Source organism: Notolabrus celidotus, chromosome 16 (assembly GCF_009762535.1).
Source record: "Notolabrus celidotus isolate fNotCel1 chromosome 16, fNotCel1.pri, whole genome shotgun sequence".
Lineage (NCBI taxonomy): Eukaryota > Metazoa > Chordata > Actinopteri > Labriformes > Labridae > Notolabrus > Notolabrus celidotus.
Genome location: NC_048287.1, coordinates 24,191,330 through 24,204,905, shown reverse-complemented (window position 1 = coordinate 24,204,905; position 13,576 = coordinate 24,191,330). Strand labels below are relative to the sequence as shown.

Sequence of the window (13,576 nt, the reverse complement as noted above, 5' to 3'; positions counted from 1 at the left end):
CTTGACCGAGTTGGCGTCGGAAAGAAGGATAGAGGGAGATAATAGTGCTAGATTATGCAAGAAGTTTTTCATGCATCAGAATCCAACACTGATATCTTGATAAGGCGTTGGATATTTGCTCTGAAACAACATCACAGCCTTTCTCTTCATTAGTACATCGCCAGGCTACTATAAAAACCTGCAGAAAAGGACAGTTGTCCATTTGCGATAAAGTCATCTCATCATTTGCCACATGAACGCTTTTAATTGAAGCAGCAGCAGAAGCAGCAGCAGCAGCAAGAAGAGGTCGAGGAAATGTTGAGTCTGCTGTAGCAATAACTTTTTACAGCTTTGATGCATTGAATAGAGAGAGAACAGAGAAGTCACACTTCTTTATGTTTCCTTTGTCACTTTGATTCTGCCTGGTGATGGCAGACTCCAATTCTTACAATGAAATCAACCTTGTAGAAACGGTATGCAGAAACCTCATCTCTACCAGCAAGAAAGCCAAACATTATTTACACTGGTACTGTGACAATGACCTTGAACTTTTTTTATAGTTTGTCAGGATACAAGGGTTAAAACTGATTTAATGGGATTTGAAAGTCCAACATTTTGAAGAGGAGATATTATTTGAAGTCCGGCTCTTTTCAAAGAGTCAGCTCCTTTGGCTCAGCTCCGGCTCAGTCTTTTATTTTAGCATAATTTAGCAAATTTTGTAGGTTGGTAAACAATTTTTCATTCAGTGTTTTCAAAACAGCATCAATTTTACACATTAAAAACAAAACAAAAAAAAAAACTGTTACTATTCTGAGCTGATCAAAATAAGGTTTGACTGAACGCCATTAGGGTACAACTTTTACATTTTACAGATATCTGCCCTTTTGAATAATTTTATTTGCAAATCAAACTGTAAAACCAGAATCAGAAATACTTCATTTATCCCCAGTTTTAACGCTGTAAACTGTGGAAAAGTCAAAGTGGTTGACTACTCGTGTTGGGCATTTTATATGGTAAGCAAAAAGCACATACTTTGCACATTTGTATCACTGTAGCATTTAGTTTCTTTGCATGACGGCTAAAAATGTATATTTTGACCTCTTGGAGGTCTGAGACCCTCAGGTTTGAAACCCTTGTTTTAGTGCATGTGTCTCGATTACATGGACCAGTTGGAGACAGAGTTCGAGAGCTATTCTAGCAAAAAATCTATTCATGTCTTCATCAACAGTGTGTTTTTATTGGCGTGAATCGAAAAGGCTGTTTCATAGGGGGGTTATAATCTATTCCTGACTGAGCAGGAGTCACTGAGTGTCTGTGTAGTTTGTCTGTTCTCGTATCAGTCAGTTTGTGGCGAGCCAACGAAAGATGGAGCGAAAAAAAAAAACCAACTGCAGTGAAAGAGAAACAGGGCCCTTTCCCCTGACAGACCTGCATTAAGAGCTCACAACTGGGATGTGATCCATGTTCTATTTTCTGCCCTCACCTACCAACTGCCCTTAAAATGGAGATACTCTTTACACTCCCACACACTGTATGCATATATAAACAGACACACACTCATATGCGGAACAAATGGCTTTTTATGGGAAAGAAAAGTCATCCCTCCTGCTGTCTACACACAGCAACCTGAGTGTTTTTCCATTAACTGGACCACCTCTGAACCAAAATGGCCGTAAATATAATCAAGTGCTGTTTTTTTTTTTTACAAGGCCATTTTCATAATATGGATAACAGCACTTTTGTCTCCACCTTAATAAAACCGTACAGGGACTCTGACATGGTTAATAAGATGTTTACCTCAAGCCGAACTCCCTGCAAAGGAAACCAGCCTCCCAACTGAGCTCGCATACCAAAACCCTGCGTAATTACAAGCTGGCTTGATTAATTATGTCTCAACAATATGCTGCACTCCAACGCCACAAGGGCTAATTAACAGAATGAACAAGATGGGTAGGAGCAGTTATTAGGAGGTTCAGGCTTGTGCTCTTAATTTGAAGGAGCTGTTTACAGGCCAAGAGAAAGAGGGACAGAAAATATGCTATATCACACATAAGAGAAAAAGATCATAAGGAACAGCAGAGAGTGGGAAAAACCAACTGGGGACACTGATACAGCGAGAGCACCGTGCTGTGCTCAGGGTGCCTGCCTGTGCACCTGACAACACACACAGCAGAGAAGGCATGTAGTGAAATCCATCTGCCTTATTAACTGGTGCTGCTCGCAGTGCATCCTCCCTGCTACTTATCTTATCTGCAGCTCCTCCAGCCTTGCAGGCATTCCTATCACACGACTCAGATCAGATTGGCCTACAAACAAGCTGACCTTGACAATGCCGGGATGATATACGATCTGACCCTGGGATAAGGAAGAAGAGGCACATTCCAAACGGGATTCAATTAGCAGAGTCCCTGATGTGTGAGATTAAAGCAGGAGTTTTTGGCTGGTGGCTTCAAAGCGTACAGTTTCCTCCCTCAGAGTAAATCTACAACAAATGATTACTTTTGTAATTCAACTATCAGTTTGTTATTTTTATGATTAACTGATTAATCGCTTCGTCTTCAAAACTAACTACCTCAATTTTATAGGCCAATTTAATGTCATTAAATTCAGTCTTTTCATAAAATACAATAAACCTTAGAAATTTTACTTTTGAAATTGAAGGCAGCAAATCCTGACACTGAAGAGCCCAGAACCAGCAGGTCTTTGCTATTTGCCTGAAAAAAAATCTCCCAAATATGAACTGAATATCAAAATATTTTATGACTTCAAAGCTTCTCCTACCTCTGCGTACAGCTGCAACTAGCTTATTCTTTATTTCTTATTGCCCACTAATTTTACAATTAATCTTTAAACTTCTAAATTGATTAATAAACTTATTAACCAATTAATCAATTAACTGGTTAACCGATTTATCTGTTAATCAAATGGATGACTGATTAATTAACTAACTGCTTAATCCTTTGGTCTTTCAATGGTAGAATGTTGCAAAATAAATACATATCACCATTCCTAAGAACCCAAAAGGATATCTTCATGCTGCTTATTTCGACAAACTAATGGTTCAAATCCCAAAAACTTTTAATCAGATCTAAAAAAAGAAAGGCAGATCTATTCTTAACCTACAGTAGTTCAATATTTTTCTTGCAAATCACAAAAGATTTATTCATCATGAAAATATTTGACAACATCAGAGCCTTTCATCCATTGCAGTACAGCTGCATCAAACAATTATTTGCATTTTTGCTAATGGCCCTTCAGTTGCACAATTAATCGATTAAACGATTAGTTGTTTGTTCTACACAATGTAAGAACATTTAAATCAGTTCAAAACCCATTCTTTCTCTTTGCAAAATATCAAAAACCATCATGTCTTTATATTGAAGAGGTTGGAGTCAGCAAATGTTTGACAGTTTTGCTACAGATGTCACTCAGTTATTAAATATCAGGCAATTATTTTCTTTCCAGAAATTGATAAATTAACTATTGAAAGTCTACCACTGATTCAGTAATGTACAGCACTAATTGTACTAATTTTTCCATCTCTTCTTTCTTCCCTCATGAAAATGCAGAAGGAGGGGGAGATGGAGCGTACAGCCTAACCTTTTTGGGTAGCTGGGGTCAGACTTCTCACTCTGGCCCTGCCTTCCATGTCTTTTTCCTATACCATCTCACTACAGACTCTTGAGTTCTCTCTCGTCTCTCCACTCGTCCCTCATATGAATGAGGGAATAAGGGGAGGTTAAGTATGCAGCCTTAACCAGCAGGGGAAGATCTCTGGCACAAACAGGCATCTCCCCCTTGCTCTGCCTCATATGTCATCTTTCCACCACCTTTCTTCGAGTGCTTGTCCCTGAGTTTTCTCTCTCTTCTTTCTACTCTCCTCTGAAGTCCCTAGGGGGAGGTAGAGTGTACAGCTTAACCCAGGCAGGAGTGTGCTCTCACCCCAACAGGCTTCTCTGTCTGTCCTCTCTCTACTTTTTCTTTTTCTCTTTGCATGTTTGTATGACGGCGGTAGGAGCTAGCATGGAAGGGGATGGTTCCAGGAACTAATTGGTTAGACCACTAAAGGTATCGCTGCCCACCTGAAAATGTCATTGATGCTCTGGCTCTTGTTGCACCTCTAGTTCCAAGGTTGGATGTGGGGGGGCATCGGAGGCCAAGTGATAGGTTAGGTAGTACCAGCATTGTCAAACCTTGAGTTCACATAAATGGAGCTTGGGTCTTTTGAAAGTGACAAAGGATCATTTGGTCTGCTCTGTGACTTATCATGACTTACAAGTTTCTTAGACTTGGCCAGGGTCAGACCAGTGAGAGAGGTATTGATCTCAAAGGTGACATAAAGGTGAAATAAAAAAATGATAAATAGTGTAGTGTTTTATTTTCAGGCCGATCCTTTCCCTCTTCGAATTATTCATTATGGAAGTACATGAGGGATGCATGTTCAGTATGCACAGTGACCCATTGGGGTTAACAGCCATCAACGGTTGCAAAACTGACAGTCTCCTTCACTGAATACCTCCTTTAGTGAAACACCCACACACTCTTGAATACAATTATTGGCCAATTATATGACAAGCCAGGATGTGTGCTTCTTTTGATCACAAGGCATGGAACTACACAAGCCTCATAAATGCAAACTCCCATAAAGACTAGCGAGCTGCCGTTTCCTAATGCAGATAGAATCCATGCATATCTCTCCAAGAGGATCCGCCCTCCCTTGAGAGCCTTCCTCATCCTTGCATCTGTGATAACGACAATGTGTTTCCTGGGATCACTTAAGTCTCCATCTATTTTTCTACTTTATCAAAAATATAACTTGAGACTTGAAATTAATTGCTGAGATGAACTCGGGCCGCCTTGTTTGCTTCTCTGGGATTCATTAATACACGGGCACTTAGCGGGATGTGAAAGCAGGTAATTTTCTGCCTGTTTCGGAGCTATTAGCCGCTGTATCTTGAATGCATGAGGGACTGACGAGGAAGAACAAAGTGTGGACTTTATCAAGTTAAACAGCCCCGTGGTTTTGTTTCTTTTTAATGCAGCAGCGCATTAGACAGGTGTTTAAAGCTGCTTTCATGTAAATAGAAATTCCCTACAGCTCTTGAGCGATACTGTATTTTCACTTAGACAATTTGATCTAATTTGTTGAACAGGTGACTCAGGACTTAACAAGCAATTAATGGATTACATAGTATGATTTTATATTTTTTATATGTTCTTTTTAGATTATTTGTTATCTATTTATTCTCTAGTTAATGCTGGACCTGAGAAACAGTTTTCTTTCCATTGTGTTTTCAACATGGTGAATGACAATAGATGAATCTGAATCAGATTATTTTTAAAACAGCAAATTATTTCACAACTAAGTGATCAATGTTACGTCTATGAAATGTCAGAAACCTCTACAAGAAAGTGCTCATCACTCTCTTCCAGAGCACACATTTGACATTTTCAAATGACTCATTCTGTTAGTTAAAAGCCAGTGACTTTTCATGATGAAAGAAGCAGCAAAATCTTGAGTTTGCACATCTGAATTGGCCAGTGTTGACTTTTTTGGTTTGAAAATTACCTTAAGGTTTAGGATTTGACATTTTTGCAAAAGCTGCCTTTTAATAGTCTGCTGCTACATTTTTCTTCCACTTTCCACATCCTCTGTTCTCTATTTTTATCAATAAGACTTTGCCAAGGGATTCTCCGGATATCTTACAGTATTTTGCTCCCACGAAGAGCCTGACAGCTGAACTCGTAGAAGCATAATTTCATATTCTTGGATGGTGATGGGGAAATGTGCCACCCCACAGCCCATCTGTCCTGTTGGAGAGGCGTGCAGTTCATCTGCCAAAAGATTTCTACGTGTGCTGAAGGTTTCCACAACACTTGAAATGCAAAATTTTAAAGCTGCAGATATAGTACAGAGTTATCTACAGTAGCTGCAGAGAAACGGTTCATGATTTAGGTCCGGAGATGCATCAGTGACACAGTATCTGAGCGGTAGATTTACTATCAAAACATGCCACCGTTTCAGCCTACCTGTCACACACTGACACTGATCCGATGCAGGTGGCAGCAGCAAGGTTCATCCAGTTTTAGGCTGGGAGATCCAGACTCTCCAGTCCCTGTCACTGTCCCCACCTGGTTCAGCAACCACAGCAGCGCCCTGACTGAACTGTTGAGCGTCCTGCAACACCTCCGTCAGCTGTAGCAGCTCATAAACACCAACTTCTCAATTTACGATCCGATCCGAGTCACAAAGGTGCACATATACGCACCGTCCGGGGAAATGATCCGAGGTGGAGCGTCCTGCCTCCCCCCTTCTAAAATTCCCAGATCGCTCTCTGGCAGTTATGTCGCGTGCTCTTTTATTATCCAGCATGCACCTCTCTCGTGGACCAGAACATCATCACTCCCTGCTGCTCCAACAGCCACCCAGATTTACTGCCACAGGCTGTCAGACAGGCTAAATGCTGGCATGATAATCCAGTGGTGAATTAAAGTGCCCCTGTTGCACTTACTCTCAGTTTAGGTTTCATTGACCTTTTGGGATTATTTCATCGCTATATAATCTCAACAGTAAAACAAAAGACTGTAGTTTTGTATTATTCTGTGAGAAATCCAACATGTGTGATTCCAGTGTCTACATCAGAGCAGCGTGAGTGACAAAGGCAAACAATACAGCAGGAGCTGATCGCAGTCAGAGCTGCCTTAAGGTGGAAATTTAGAGATGTATTCGTAGTGATACAATCGCAACCTGTGCCGTCACATCATCTCAGGGGGACAATAAAGCTGTGTATATTATGAGCAGGAGCTTGCATTCAAAGGTGATTTAGAGCAGATGATAGATCCATAAGAGCCACGGGATGAAAACTGTGAATACACAACATGCACCTTTAATCTCATCACGTTTATCCGCTATTACTCAGATGCACCTACAATGAACACAGCCAGCAGAAATCACCCAGCACCATCCCCGCTGCGCTCACACTTCTCCCCGACACACAGCTCCCCCTTACCGGGTAACAAGCCGCGCTCCTCCGCTCTCTGGTTGTTTTTCCTTTTCACACCACGGCCGGGCATTTGCGACTCAATTCCGCGTGCGAGGAGCAGGTCTCCCCATCGGGATATGAATGATGAATGTGCGTGTTAAATTGTCCATTTTTCCATATCCACAACAGTCCACACACATACGACCCGCCCCCGGGCGGTGCTGATTGGTTCAGAGGCTCCTCGACGTCTTCGGCGCACCGTAAAGACAAACACACACATCTGGATGCGACCCCGCGCGACTGGAGCGCTTAGGAAACACCGAGTTACGCACAGGAATTGAACTGACGTGGAGGGGCGTGACATTTCTCAAAGCCCCTATGAATACAGTCTAAGGTTTATTGTGACTGGAGATAGAGATCTTGGCACATTTGCAGAAAGTATGTTTAAAAAAATGTCACTTTAGATTGTGATCCCACTATTATGATGGCTCTGTATCTAAGAGAAACAAATATGGGATAATTGTATAGTTTTAGCAGATTTAAGCACTTCGACTCCACAGTCTGACACAAGAGTTTTGGTGTTCAGCTTTGACTGTAGTGCTGAAAATGGGATAAGTACCGTAATTGCTAGATTAAACATACAGGCTGCATTATTTTGACCAAAGCAAACACAATTGCTCAATATTTTAAGTTTTGCATTGAGGCCCACATAACCATGTAGATTTAAAATGTACCAGCTGCTCTATTTTATATACTGTTAGATGGGCTATTGTTTTCTTAGTGAGATTCTTCTAAATTGTCCAAGGCTGCGTGATTGTCAACACTTTGCGCATTTAATGGCTCAAAACGTGTTGAAATTGCAGGTAACAGAGCTGAGAGAGACAGAGCACCTCTTTCCCAAAGTGGCCCCGGTATTTCTGATACTCTGGCGCCGCCCTGTGTCCAAACAGATTCTCTGTATTCACATTGTCTTGCTTTGGCAGATTATCTTATCTCTCCCTGGCTCCGTCTCCTCCTGGCTCCAGCGCAGCACTGAACCGAGGCAAGCTGGGCAAGCGAGACTAATCACAGAGCAACAGTGCCGAGACTCCCCGAGGAAGATTAGTGACAGCTGTCACAGTCTCAGCGTGGATTCTGCATCACTTCACAGACAAGAGGAGGAAAAATGAGTGCATTAAAATGCAGTCAGTGTTTGGAAATAATTTAGTAAAATATCCAATGCTAAACTGAATTATGTAATGTGATGGTGGAGATGATTATTATTGCAAAGCATCTTGAATGAAGTGCAGAAGACAGATTTACAGATGAGTGGACTGTTGGTTCAGTGAATAATTTTAATTTTCATCATAACACAACTGATCCCAAGTTAAATTAAAATAATACTCTTGCTAGCATTTTGGGTTTCAGTTTTAATATCACACTGGACACATTAAAACCAGTGAGCAAAAGACAATTACACTTTAGTTTAACAAATCTACGTAAGCCCTAAGCACACATTCAGCCAGTTCAATCCCACTGATGTTCATAGACCAAGAGAGGGAGTCAGTAATCTCAATGCCAAAGAATTTAGAGGAGTTGACTAATTAAAAATGGTGTTATGAGTGTTAATTCGGATGCTTAACAGACCATACATTCTTACATTATGTATTCAATATCTCAGCAACAATGCCAGTTTCCCTGTGATAATGATTTATTTTTTGTTGTTTGCTATTACTAATTTCTCTTCATGTTGTGCGATAACAAAGCTGGTTTTCTCATTATAACGCTGATAACAGGATCATCAACACAATAATAGACTCATGGCTCTGATAGACCACACCGCATGTCATGCTGCCATTAGCAACATTAATGACAAAAGTTAAACCAATATCTTTGTTGGCTTTCCCCTTGTGCACCTCTGGTGATTTGAGTTATAGCTTTCTGACTATAAGTTGAGATCTTGTGAAGACAATTGAAAACAACTCAATATAACGGGAAAGATGAGTCGAGGCAGATGGCTGTCTAACATGAGTCTGGTCCTGCTCAAGGTTTCTGCCTGTTAAAGGAAGTTTGTCGTTGCTGCTGTAACTAGCTACATGCTGGGAGGTGCAATGCTCATGGTGTAGTTGAGAACAGACTGAGTCCTGTCTGTAAGATGGAACTAGATCGTATACTGTCTTGATGTTGGGTCTTTGTTAGTAATATAACAGTATATATCTAACTGATATGGGCCGGGTCCAGGCTTCAAAGCTGATATCATTAATGTTTTCAACCAGGAAAAGCCGGGGCCCTGTGGAATTCAGGTAGCCTCCTCAATTCCTCTGTTGGCAGGAAATAGAAAAAGGGTAAATCTGCTAAGAAACAGAAGATACTCGACTAAATCTGCCAACTTATTAAATTTAGCTCCACTTCCTCGTCAGCCACAAACAGCTGTAAAAAATAACACAACTGGTTTTAACTCACTAAACTTAGCTTTATTAAATATCAGGTCTCTGGGAGGCAAATCTTTTTTAATAAATGATTTTATTATTAAACACAATCTTAATTTTATGTTTTTAACAGAGACTTGGTTAGACCAAGATAACAGTGCAGCTGTACACATTGAATCATGCCCTCCAAACCTCTCTTTTGTGAGTGAGACTAGAACGCATAAAAAAGGAGGAGGTGTTAGTATAATTTTTAATGAGTTATTCAAATGCAAGCAGGTGTTTTATGGAAATTTCACTTCTTTTGAATATGTGGCTCTTCAGTTAAATACATCCTCTCGGTCTATATTTCTTAATATTTACAGACCACCTAAATACTGTACTGATTTCTTTGATAACCTTGTTGAACTACTGTCTCTTATCTGCACTGACTTTGATTCTGTTTTAATTGTTGGTGATTTTAACATCCATGTTGACAAACCTGAGGACAGAGTGACTGAAGAACTGTGTTATGTCCTTGACAACTTTGGACTCACTCAGCATGTGACGCAGCCCACACACAACAGGGGCCACATCCTAGACTTGGTTATCTCCAAGGGTCTAAACATTTCCAAGGTTCTGGTATCTGATGTTGCTCTCTCTGATCACTGCTGTGTTTTCTTTGAAAGTGATTTATCTGTGAACACTAATGTTCAAACTGAGGTTATCTCAAAACGTTACATTACTGAAAGTACCAGTGATATATTTATTCAGGCTTTCTCATCCATAACCCCCCTCTCTAGGTTCTCTGCAAATGAACTTGTAGAAGATTTCACTTTAAAAATTACAAACATTATTGATTCCATTGCACCAACTAAATTAAAAGTGGTCTCCAATAAGAAAAAATCGCCTTGGAGGAATACCATGCAGGTCAAACATGAAAAAAAGGAATGTCGAAAAGCTGAGCGCAGGTGGCGTAAAACAAAGCTTCAGGTTCATTATGACATTTATAAAGAAAGACTTCACATGTTTAATCTAGAACTGAAAAAGTCAAGGCAGACCTTCTTCTCAGACATTATCTCCAAAAACAAAGATAATGCACGCGCCCTTTTTGCTACAGTCGACAGGCTAACAAACCCCCCTGTGCCAGTGGCCTCTGAACACTTATCTACCAAGGCCTGCAATGAATTTGCATTCTTCTTCACCGCCAAAATTCAGAAAATCAGACAAGCAGTCAGCACTACTGTACGAGGTACTGGGAATGTGTTATCTGTGTGTCCACCAAAAAACAACTCAATCACTATGACACAATTTAATCCAATAAATTACAAAAACCTACAAGATATAATACAGCATTTGAAATCCTCATCCTGCTGCCTTGACATTCTACCATCACCATTTTTCAAAAAGGTTTCAGACTGCATGACCTCGGATCTGCTTCAAATTGTCAACATGTCTCTTCTTACAGGTGTCTTCCCCCAGGCCATGAAAACAGCCGTAATTAAACCCCTCCTGAAGAAGAACAATTTAGATGCATCAGAAATGAACAACTATAGGCCGATATCAAACCTCCCTTTTTTAAGTAAAATTATTGAAAAAGCTGTTTTTCAACAACTGAACAATTATCTAATGATAAATGACTGTTTTGATGTCTTCCAATCAGGATTCCGATCACATCACAGCACAGAGACCGCTCTAGTCAAGGTCCTCAATGATATTCATTTAAACACAGACAACGGCAAAATCTCAGTTTTGGTATCACTTGATCTCAGTGCTGCTTTTGACACAGTTGACCACAAGATACTACTGGACAGACTTGAAAACTGGGTGGGAATCTCTGGTGCAGTACTAAATTGGCTTAAGTCCTATTTAAATGACCGGGACTATTTTGTGTCTATAGGTAAATACACATCTGAGCGGATAAAAAATCGTATGTGGAGTACCTCAAGGATCCATTCTGGGGCCTCTACTATTCAACATCTACATGCTCCCCTTAGGTCAGATAATAAGAAACAACCAAATAAAATACCATAGCTATGCAGATGACACACACATTTACATCACCATATCACCAGGGGATTATAGTCCCATACAAACACTGAGTAAATGCATTGAACAAATCAATGACTGGACGAGCCAGAACTTTCTTCAGTTAAACAAAGAAAAAACTGAAATGATTGTTTTTGGAGCCAAGGAAGAAAGGTTAAAGGTTACTGCTCAGCTCCAATCTGCAATGATGAAATGTTCAAACCAAGCCAGAAACCTTGGTGTAGTCATAGACTCAGACCTTAATTTCAGCAGCCACATTAAGACAATTACAAAGTCAGCCTACTATCACCTTAAGAATATATCAAGGATTAAAGGACTTATGTCTCAGCAGGATGCAGAAAAACTCGTCCATGCATTTATCTTTAGCAGACTAGACTACTGTAACGGGGTCTTTACAGGACTCCCTAAAAAGTCCATCAGACGGCTGCAGCTCATACAGAATGCTGCTGCTCGAGTCCTAACAAGGACCAAAAAAGTAGACCACATTACTCCAGTTCTTAGATCTCTACACTGGCTTCCTGTCTGTCAGAGAATAGACTTTAAAATCCTGCTGATGGTTTATAAAGCACTGAATGGTTTAGGCCCAAAATACATTGCTGATCTGCTACTACTTTATGAACCACCTCGACCTCTGAGGTCATCAGGTACTGGTCTGCTTTCAGTTCCTAGAGTCAGAACGAAACATGGTGAAGCAGCGTTTAGTCATTATGCACCACATATCTGGAACAAGCTCCCTGAAAGCTGTAGGTCTGCTCAAACTCTCACCTCTTTTAAATCAAAGATTAAGACTTTTTTATTTACCTCTGCCTTCCTATCTTAGATTATTTTAACCCACTTTAAATTAAAATTTTAATGTAATTTTTAATATATTTCTAATTTTCCTTTTCTTTTCTGTTTTATCATATTTGTCATTTTAATTATGTTCTTTTATGCTTGTCTGAATGTCTCCAATGCTTTTAATGTGTTAATGTAAAGCACATTGAGTTGCCCTCGTGTATGAAATGCGCTATACAAATAAAGCTGCCTTGCCTTGCCTATTATAGAGTACGGTCTAGACCTGCTCTGTTTGTAAAGCGTCTTGAGACAACATTTGTTGTGATTTGGCACTGCACAAATAAAAATGTATTAACGAGTAGATGAAATATATGAATGCTTGCTATCATGTGGTCTCCAAATAGATTTTTCTAAACACAACAGGATCTGATTTGTCATGATGTTAGCAGAAGCCCATAAAGAAACAACAGGCCTCCTCATTATTTATGAGTAATCAGGGTGAATGGATGATGTTATCTCGTAATTTTGCTTGTAAATATTTAAAGACCCCTTCAGAGACCATAAAGAGAAAGAAAACAACCCAGTGAATAAAAGACAGTTGAGTTTTTACTGTAGTTATGGTTCCTTGGCAGAAGGGATGGCTTTTTTTTTACAAGTTGTTTTGATAAGTAATCTTATTTTAAAGAACAAATGGTTACTGTGGTTCAGTGGTGGACAGTAACCTAGTAAATTTACTTGAGTACTGTACTTAAGTACATTTTTTGAGCATCTGTAATTTACTTGAGTATTATTTTTTGGGGGGAACTTATTCATTTTACTCCACTACATTTCTATCAATGCTCTAGTTACTCACTACTTTTGTTTTGAAGTCCGCTCATGAATTTCCTTCTCTCTTCTGAAATCTGATCCCTAAGACAGAACAATGTGTTGACGTAACATTTGTTTCATTCCAGATGAACATTTCAAACTAAGTTGTCTGTGCTTGGAGTAACTTAGTTTCTGTTTTCATTCCATGGTATAGTTTTTAGATACTTCAAGTAATGTTTTCTAGATAAACATAATGTACCAGAGTGTACTTCTAAGTATTCTTGACTGCACTCATGCTTTGTGAAAATACAGCGTTTTGAGAATTTTTAAGAAGTACTTTGAATACTTCAGTATTTTTAATAGCAAGTACTTCAGTACTTTAACTCAAGTAATAATCTGACAGAGCAACTTTCACTTGTATTGGAGTAATATTTTACCTGGAGTATCTATACTTTGACTTAAGTAATTGTGTACTTTGTCCACCACTGCTGTGGTTAACCAATTAAAAGTAGAGGCATCATTGTTAAATTGATCCTGCTATTTCCCATATTTGTGAACGCAGCATTAGACTCCGCCCAAACCGGAAGTATAACTGTGCAC

At 39.7% G+C, this 13,576-nt stretch overlaps 1 protein-coding gene across 3 annotated transcripts in view; it reads right to left on the bottom strand.

Moving 5' to 3' along the window:
• ext1c (exostoses (multiple) 1c) overlaps positions 1-7,301 on the bottom strand; it is a 119,201-nt gene extending 111,900 nt beyond the window's left edge. For 2 of the 3 annotated variants that reach the window (XM_034705578.1, XM_034705577.1), the window contains exon 1: positions 6,010-6,279. The gene's annotated coding sequence lies outside the window, so the exon portion shown is untranslated. Of the gene's footprint in view, positions 1-6,009; positions 6,280-6,989 lie in introns of those variants that run through there. The other variant, XM_034705576.1, reaches the window with a different exon arrangement.
• Between the last annotated feature and the right edge of the window lie 6,275 nt (positions 7,302-13,576).